The sequence below is a fragment of the Odontesthes bonariensis genome, chromosome 2 (genome assembly GCF_027942865.1).
Source record: "Odontesthes bonariensis isolate fOdoBon6 chromosome 2, fOdoBon6.hap1, whole genome shotgun sequence".
NCBI classification, from domain to species: domain Eukaryota; kingdom Metazoa; phylum Chordata; class Actinopteri; order Atheriniformes; family Atherinopsidae; genus Odontesthes; species Odontesthes bonariensis.
In genome coordinates, this window is record NC_134507.1 from 38,804,067 (window position 1) to 38,813,075 (window position 9,009).

The window sequence follows — 9,009 nt, forward strand, 5'->3', positions numbered from 1 at the left end:
TGCAGATTAAAACACTCCGGCTTTTCTTCATCTTTCTGATCAGTTCTTGTTTCAACAACCAAGGAACTTGGAGCACAAATTGATTTAGTTTTTCCACTCTCCCCATCTCTAGAGCCACACCCACCCACACTGGGAAAATTCTTAGTTGAGGCAAACCCTCACGGCTTAATATCTCCAGTGCAGAAATGCTGCCGTATTCTCATCTCGTTGTTGCCATCACTAAGGCAATGCCCACCTGCCTGGGGTGAGTGCACTGTATGACCTCACCTGACAACTGCGCAGCTGCATATCAGCTGTGCAGACCTGCCGCAGCATTCAGCAAACCTTGCAAAACATGGGTTTTAAAGATGGAAAGGTGTCGTTAAAGCAGCAACACCAGGACGAAAACCAAGGTAGAGTTGCCCAGGGATATTCACGTTATACAGTCAAATCAGGGGAGAGCGCGAACGCAGTCCCCAACTACCAGAAATTATGCAGTCGAGATTCCCACATTTGGGGAATTTCGCAAGGGTCAGTACAGCCAGTGTGCAATGGCTGAGCCTCGTCCTGGGTGAACCACCTTCTTGATCATGGTATCTCCGCTGCCAGGTAAGTATGAGTTGGAACTGTCAGAGGCTGACACCTCTTTTCCAGGTGCCTCACTCGGCCGGACGGTGCAGCAAATTCAACTGTCTGCAGTGCCATGCCAGCAGCTAACCTGAATCTGAAAAGCTTGCAGATTAAAACACTCCGGCTTTTCTTCATCTTCCTGATCAGTTCTTGTTTCAACAACCAAGGAACTTGGAGCACAAATTGATTTAGTTTTTCCACTCTCCCCATCTCTAGAGCCACACCCACCCACACTGGGAAAATTCTTAGTTGAGGCAAACCCTCACGGCTTAATATCTCCAGTGCAGAAATGCTGCCGTATTCTCATCTCGTTGTTGCCATCACTAAGGCAACGCCCACCTGCCTGGGGTGACTGCACTGTATGACCTCACCTGACAACTGCGCAGCTGCATATCAGCTGTGCAGACCTGCCGCAGCATTCAGTAAACCTTGCAAAACATTGGTTTTAAAGATGGAAAGGTGTCCTTAAAGCAGCAACGTCAGGACAAAAAACAAGGTAAAGTTGCCCAGGGATATTTACATTATACATTTAAATCAGGGGAGAGCGCGAACGCAGTCCCCCACTACCAGAAATTATGCAGTCGAGATTCCCACATTTGGGGAATTCGCAAGGGTCAGTACAGCCGGTGTGCAATGGCTGAGCCTTGTCCTGGGTGAACCACCTTCTTGATCATCATATCTTCCCTGCCAGGTAAGTATGAGTTGGAACTGTCAGAGGCTGACACCTCTTTTCCACGTGCCTCACTCGGCCGGACGGTGCAGCAAATTCAACTGTCTGCAGTAACATGCCAGCAGCTAACCTGAATCTGAAAAGCTTGCAGATTAAAACAGTCTGGCTTTTCTTCATCTTTCTGATCAGTTCTTGTTTCAACAACCAAGGAACTTGGAGCAGAAATTTATTTAGTTTTTCCACTCTCCCCATCTCTAGAGCCACACCCAACCCACACTGGGAAAATTCTTAGTTGAGGAAAACCCTCACGGCTTAATATCTCCAGTGCAGACATGCTGCCGTATTCAGCAAAACTTGCTAAACATCCACTTCATTGTTCACATGTGCTCTTTTTTTTCATCTTTTTGCTGCCATCTCTAATAGTGATGTGTCGGTCGCGAACGATCCGGCTCTAAGAGCCGGCTCTTTGAAGTGAACGACAGGAACCGGCTCCATAATGGGAGCCATTTTGGGATCCTATTTGGGAGATGTTTTTTTTTCTTTCAGTATCTCGCTGTCTCTCTGCCTCCCTGTCAGTGCCACAGAGCCGACAGTTTTTTTCCCACGTCATTTTTTTTGTCCTTCGGACCGGTGCCTCGCTGTCTCTCCCATCTCCCTCCCCCTCACTCTCACTCTCCCTCTCCTTGCGCGTTTTTCTCTGCTTCTGCCAGTGCTAGACGGGGATATATGGGGAGCCGTTGTGGAGCCGAAAGAGACAGCTCTCCACAGTAAGTCGAGCCATTAGAGCCGCATCTGGAAAAAGACCCGAAAATCCCATCACTAATCTCTAAGATCCCAGAGCAGGTGCCTCACCGACTCGGGCACGCCACAACCAGGTCGCGGGCAGGTTGAGATCGCTGACATGCCCCGGGAGTGCATAACGGACCTGACTGGCAGGATCTCATGAGCCACCATCCATGACAGGTCCCGGAGTTTGTTTGGAAGAGCGGAATGGTTGACGTTGCACCAAACTGTTTAGTGCTCGCCAAACGCGAGCCCACGCACTGGACTCACTGGTTCCCGCTCCTGCACAACAGAGATCAGAGAGCGGTGGTTTGTTAAAACATGCAACTCCTCTGCCTCCAAGTTAAAATGCTTTTAGAACGTCTGGATAAAAGCATAGGATGGTGGCAGGCTAAAAGACACAGGCACTTTTAGGTCGGTGGGTAAAATCTTCAGTCTTCTGAGGTAAGAACCCATCCAGAATCGTGTCATTGCTTTAGTTTTGGGGTTTCCGGATGGGTCTGTGGCCTGTAGGATGTGCAGTGTAGTGTATCTGCTTCCTAAAAACAAATAAAAATCAGGCACTCCCTTTCCTCCTTTCTCTGTTTGTTTCTTCATTACATCTCTCCTCAGTCTATCCCACTTGGAGCCCCACAGAAAATAAAAAATGGCTCGGTCCAGGTCTAAAAGCACTTTCCTAGGTGGGATTAAAACAGAACTGATTAGTGTCACAGCCCCTGGGGCTTGTGCTGGGCATGTCTCTCTCCTCCCTCTTTCTTTGTCTCCTCCCTCAGACCAGGAAGCTGATTGGAGTATGCAGCAGTGATTCCGGCAGCTCGTACACCTGGCCGTCTGTGGGAGTGGTTTTAAGCCGCCTTATTTTGTTAATTCTTCCCTTTTGGTTCCTGGCTGGGTTTGTGAGAACAGCATTGTGTTTTGGGTTTGTTTGGTTTATCCTTTTGTTATGTTTCGCACCATACAACACCTTTGCCGTACATTTATGCTCCATAACACCATTACACTACTGATGACTGATTGCCACATCCCATTGTTTTACTTTTGTTGAATTCGTAGCTTAAGTTCGAATTGTTTAAATAAATTTGATTTCCTTATAACTTACAAACCGCGTGCTTCCTCCTTTTTGATAAGGCTTTTGAGCCTGGTCGTGTCAAATTGGGGGCTCGTCCTTGTTCTATTTGCTAAAGTTTATTGGGTAGTTTCTGAGCTTGGGGTTGTTGGTGGTGGGTTGATTGCTGCGCACCTGAGTGCTGATTACCCGCTGCCCTGCTGGGGGAGGGGTTGTTGGAAGTTTGCATGGCTTCAGTGGTTAGGTGAGGAGTTTCTCCTGGTGGTACTATTGTTGGGGGTAGGTTGAAACTCTGACCTGGTTGTTTTGAGGAAGTGCATGGTTTGGTATTGAAGTTGATTTGGTTCTAGTTTGAAGGTAGTTTGTGTTGTGGTAATTTAGTTTATGCGCGCTGTTTGTTAATGTTTTGGGCTGGTTGTCAGGGTAAATGTTGGTTGGTGTGTCACATTGGACCGTGTGTTCCCTCTGTTAGGCTAAGTGCATTTTCCCTTTGGTATCTGCTCATCTGTCCGTAGTGTGGGGTGACGGCGGTTAGAGCAGTTGTCTCGGGGGCATGTCCATGGTTTTGGTGGTGTTGCCAGATGACTGGTCGCATCACCACACCAGTGGGTTTCAGTGCATAAATACCCGCTGCCAGATCCCCTGAAGACTAGGGTTGAGTTGGTTTAGGTTAGTTTTGGTTAGGCAGTTTAGTTAGTGGGGGGACACACACTGAGTAGGGGTCAGTGATGACCTTTGGCACACTGGCTACACTTGCTTTGTGACGCAGCACAGGTCTGGTTAGAGCGCCTGAGTGTTTTTCCTTTCACTGCTCTTTTTCTTAATTAGTATTGACCTGGCTTGTATGTTGGGAACTTTTCTAGCTTAGAGATGGCTAGCATTGCTGAGTTTGTGGAAGCTCCGAGTTTAGAGTTATTGAATAGATTCACCAAAAACCAGTTACTCCGAGTAGCAGACCACTACAAGATAGGGATTAATGATAAAAAGTCAAATAAGGAGGTACTGAAGTCTGAGATTAAAGCCTTCTTGAGTGATTTAGGAATCCTGACCCTGACTGAGGAGGAGCCTCATCCGGATCCAGAGGAGAAGTGGCCTGGTGAATCTGGTGATGGTTTGGGCCAGCATTTTAATAAAGGAACTGGTAATTTAACATTTGAGCAGCAGAGGGAGCTGTTTTTTTTAAAGTCCCAAGAGAGAATTGAGGTGGAGAGGTTGCGGATTGAGCAGTCCAGACTTGACATTGAGAAAACTAAACTGGAACTGATAAAACAGGGGAAACTTGCAGCTGGGGAGGCTGGGGTAACTGGTGGTCGGTCAGGGGTTTCAGGGTCGAATGATCAGGACTTTGACATTTTTCGCAATCTGCACCTGGTACCAAAGTTCAATGAAAAAGATCCAGAAACATTCTTTTCTCTTTTTGAATGCGTTGCTGAGGTCCGGAATTGGCCGGAGTCTGTGCGCACATTGATGTTGCAGTGCGTATTTACTGGAAGAGCTCAAGAGGCCTATGCAAGTTTAAATTCAGAGGATAGTAAGCAGTACGCCTTAGTTAAAAAGGCAGTGTTAAGAGCTTTTGAGTTGGTGCCTGAGGCGTACCACAAACGTTTTCGTACGTGGCGGAAAAACGAGAAGCAAACCCACTTGGAATTGGCGGGTGATTTGGCGAGGCATTTTGACCGTTGGGTTGCTGCGCTGGAAGTCAGTGATTATGAGGGGTTGTGTGAACTTATAGTTCTCGAGCAATTTAAGAACATGTTACCTGAACATATTGCTAATTACATCAGTGACCAGAAAGTGAAAACAGTTGCGAACGCTGCGGCATTAGCAGATGAATATGTGCTCAGGCACAGACGTGGGTTTAGTGAGCGGCGTCTGTTTAGCCGGCACCCACCTGTCTGGTGGTAATGGTCATGGAAACGGGGCACGTTCCGATTTATATGCAGTGGGTAGCTCAGTTAAAGTTGTTGCTACAGAGGATCATGGTGTTCGTAGCCGTGAGGAAAGAACCTGTAATTACTGTCATAAAAAGGGCTATTTACAAGCTGACTGTTATGCTCTTAAGGCTAAGTCAAACTCTAACCAGTCTGTCTCTCAACCTAGGGCTAGAGGGGTGTCTATGGCTGTCTCAGTGCCACCTTCGCTGCCTTTGGTGGTGAAGGGGGGGTTTCAGGTTGGGACTCATCAAAGTCCGGAACTGGAAAGTTAGACATTTTGTTAGTGATGGTTTTGTGTCTTTGGTGGGGAGTGACAAAAAAGTACCAGTAAAGATATTGCGTGACACTGCTGCTTATGATACTTTTATCAAAGCATCAGTTTTGCCATTCAGCAGTGAGAGTGATACTGGGTCTTGTATTCCTGTGTTGGGTATGGGTTTAAATGTACTTCAAGTTCCCGTGCATAACATCATGTTGTACTCCGATCTTTTCCAGGGACAAGCAGTTGTGGGGGTGCGTCCTGCTTTCCCAGTGGAGGGTGTCAATGTGCTTTTGGGTAATGGCCTGGCTGGTGCCTGTGCGTGGGTTGACGTGCCGCCACAGTTAGAGGTGGACACGGTGCCAGTGGTAAGACAACAGCCTGATGATAGTCAATCAGCATTCCCTGAAGAGTTCACAGCATGTGCTGTAACGCGTGCTATGACAGGGGATAAGTTTAATTCCAGCCTGTGTGAATCAAATAAAAATGTGGGGTCGTTATCTATGTTTTCTTTGTCTGACTATCCCTTGTCAGTTTTGCAGGAAGAGTTGAAGGCGGAGCAAGAGGCTGATTGTTCCCTGCAAGGTTTGTTTGACCAGGTGGTAACCGGTGCCCAGATAGAGAGCAGTGCTCGGGGCTATTTCCTTAAAGACTACCTGTTGGTAAGGAAATGGGTCCCGCATGGTCAGAGTTTTGTGGGTGATCCGATTATCCAAATCGTGTTGCCTGAGAGGTTTCGTGAACCTGTTTTAAAACTAGCTCATGAGGGGTCGGGGCATCTTGGTGTTCGGAAGACATACGACCGGATTCTGAGGCATTTTTTCTGGCCTCGGTTGAAACATGACGTATCGGTACACATAAAAACTTGCCACACATAGGTGGTGAGAGCGTTGTCACAATTCATCTCTATATTTGGCATTCCAAAAATCATTCAAAGTGACCAGGGTTCGAATTTCTCCTCACACCTTTTCTCTCAAGTGTTGAAGCAGCTTAACATCAAGCATAACAAAGCATCTGCGTATCATGCACAAAGTCAGGGAGCATTAGAACGTTTCCATCAAACGTTGAAGTCGTTGCTACGTTCTTATTGCATTCAAATGGAAGGTGACTGGGAGGAGGGTTTGCCCTGGTTAATGCTTGCAGCTAGGGAAGTAGTTCAAGAGAGTACAGGGTTTAGCCCAAATGACTTGGTGTTCGGCCATACTGTACGAGGTCCGTTAGCCATTTTGAGGGACCAGTGGATGGGGGAGGACCCTCCCCGGAACGTGTTAGACTATGTGAATGGTTTTTGGCGTAGACTTTATGCAGCTGGCGAACTGGCCAGGGAGAAAATGGAGCATGTGCAGGGAAAAATGAAAAAGCTCTATGATAGACGTACGGAACGGTGGGTTTTCAGTCCTGGTGATCGAGTACTGGCGCTGTTGCCCATCATAGGCTCGCCATTTCAAGCCAAATTTACTGGCCCATGCACAGTTTTAAGGAAGCTTTCTGATTTAAATTATTTGATTTCGACTCCAGAGCGCAGGAAAACCACCCAATTGTGTCATGTGAACCTGTTAAAACCATATTATGAGCGTGCGTCAAAATCACCTGGGTATGGTGCACAGGTTATCGCGGCGATTTTCTCATCCAGCATATTTAGCGACTAGAGCATCAGCGGTCACTACACCTTTGTTGGTGAGTGAGGTGGAGGTGGAGGCGGATGGGTTACCAGCTGTTGATCAAGCATTAACACATGGGCGGTTGAAAAACTCTGAGGCTCTCTGTAACCTTGAGGCATTGTTGCAACATCTGCCAGAGTTAGAAAGGGCAGAGTTGGCAGAGTTGATTAGGTCTTTTCCATGTTTGTTTGGTGATACGCCTACTCAGACCCTCCTTATTGAACACGATATTGAGGTGGGAGATGTTCAGCCTATTCGTCAACGTTTTTTTCGTGTCAATGCTGAAAAACGCAGGTATCTGGATGCCGAAATTAAGTATGTTGGAGAATGACATAGCTGAGCCATCCTCCTCAAGCTGGGCATCGCCTTGCATCACGGTACCCAAAGCAGACGGCACACCAAGGTTTTGCACTGACTTCAGGAAAGTTAATGCTGTCACCAGACCTGACTCGTTCCCACTTCCTCGTATGGAAGATTGTGTAGATGAGGTTGGTCATGCTAAGTTTGTAAGTAAGTTTGATCTATTGAAAGGGTACTGGCAGGTCCCTTTAACTCAGCGGGCCCATGAAATTTCTGTATTTGTGACACCGAACGGTTTGTTTTCTTACAAGGTTATGCCTTTTGGCTTGAGAAATGCGCCAGCGACATTTCAACGCCTTATGACTCGTGTTCTGGGGGACCTGGAGGGTTGCGCTGTCTATTTGGATGACGTGGTGGTGTTTTCTGACTCTTGGCCTCAGCATGTCGAGCGCATCAGGGTGCTGTTCGGTCGCTTGGCTGAGGCCTGTCTCACCATTAACCTCTCAAAATGTGAGTTTGCCAAGGCGACAGTGACTTATCTTGGCCGAGTTGTGGGTCAGGGGTGCGTCCGTCCTGTGGCTGCTAAAGTGAGCCCGGTTAGAAAATTATCCGGTACCAACCACGAAAAAGGAACTGTTGCGGTTTCTTGGATTAGTGGGTTACTACAGGTGTTTTTGTCGCAATTTTTCCACTGTTGCATCGCCACTCACTAACCTTTTGAAGGCAAAGGCAGTGTATATATGGACCCCTGAATGTCAACAGGCTTTTGAGAACATTAAAGCCTTGTTATGTACAGCTCCTGTTGTTGAGGCACCACGGTTTGACCGCCCTTTTTCACTGCAGGTAGATGCGAGTCACGTGGGTGCAGGTGCTGTTCTATTGCAAGCTGATGATCTGGGTGTTGATAAGCCAGTGAGTTTTTTTTCCCAAAAAGTTTAACTCCTACCAACTAAATTATTCAACCATCGAAAAGGAGGCACTAGCTTTGATATGGGCTTTGAAACATTTTGACGTGTATGTAGTTTCAGGCACTACACCCGTGGTGGTCTACACGGATCACAATCCACTAACCTTTTTGAACTCCTTGCAGTGTCCAAACCAGAGACTGATACGATGGTCTCTGATGTTGCAGTCTTATGGGTTGAACATCCGATACATAAAAGGATCAGAGAATGTGGTGGCGGATGCCCTCTCTCCGGCCCATTAGAAGTATGGGTTGGCGAGGGACCTGGTGTGTTAGGACAACTTTGATCGGTTGATGTCCCCTTCCAGTTCCGCTTGCGGTGTCTGTTCCTGCCTCCTGTCTTTCTCCTCTTAAATGCTCACAGAAATCCTAGGCAAATCTCTGTTGCTGAGGAGCAAGAGTTTGGTGTGCTGGGGGCAGATGGCAGTGGTTGGACTTTAAACTGCTAATGGGGCAAGTGTTTTTTTTCTGATTTGTTTTTTTTGATAACTTTTCATTGAGCATTTAATAGTGCTGGTTGTGTGTTGTACCTACTAGGTTTTAAACATATTTCGGTTCCCTATATTGAACCTCTTTTTAGGGGGTGTCACAGCCCCTGGGGCTTGTGCTGGGCATGTCTCTCTCCTCCCTCTTTCTTTGGCTGTGTTCGAAACCGCCTACTACATACTACATACTTGAAAACGGCATACTCATCGATCTGACAGTATGCAGAGCGTTTACACACAGTGCACTTCACTCCTGCCCGAGCCGAAATCAGCCGGCC

The 9,009-nt window shown here is 47.3% G+C and overlaps 2 non-coding genes across 2 annotated transcripts; both read right to left on the reverse strand.

Moving 5' to 3' along the window:
• Positions 1-431: 431 nt before the first annotated feature.
• On the reverse strand, positions 432-596 carry LOC142366396 (U1 spliceosomal RNA). The gene has a single exon (XR_012766806.1). It is a non-coding gene; the product is annotated as a U1 spliceosomal RNA (small nuclear RNA).
• A 548-nt stretch (positions 597-1,144) lies between these two features.
• Positions 1,145-1,308, reverse strand: LOC142366480 (U1 spliceosomal RNA). The gene has a single exon (XR_012766831.1). It is a non-coding gene; the product is annotated as a U1 spliceosomal RNA (small nuclear RNA).
• Between the last annotated feature and the right edge of the window lie 7,701 nt (positions 1,309-9,009).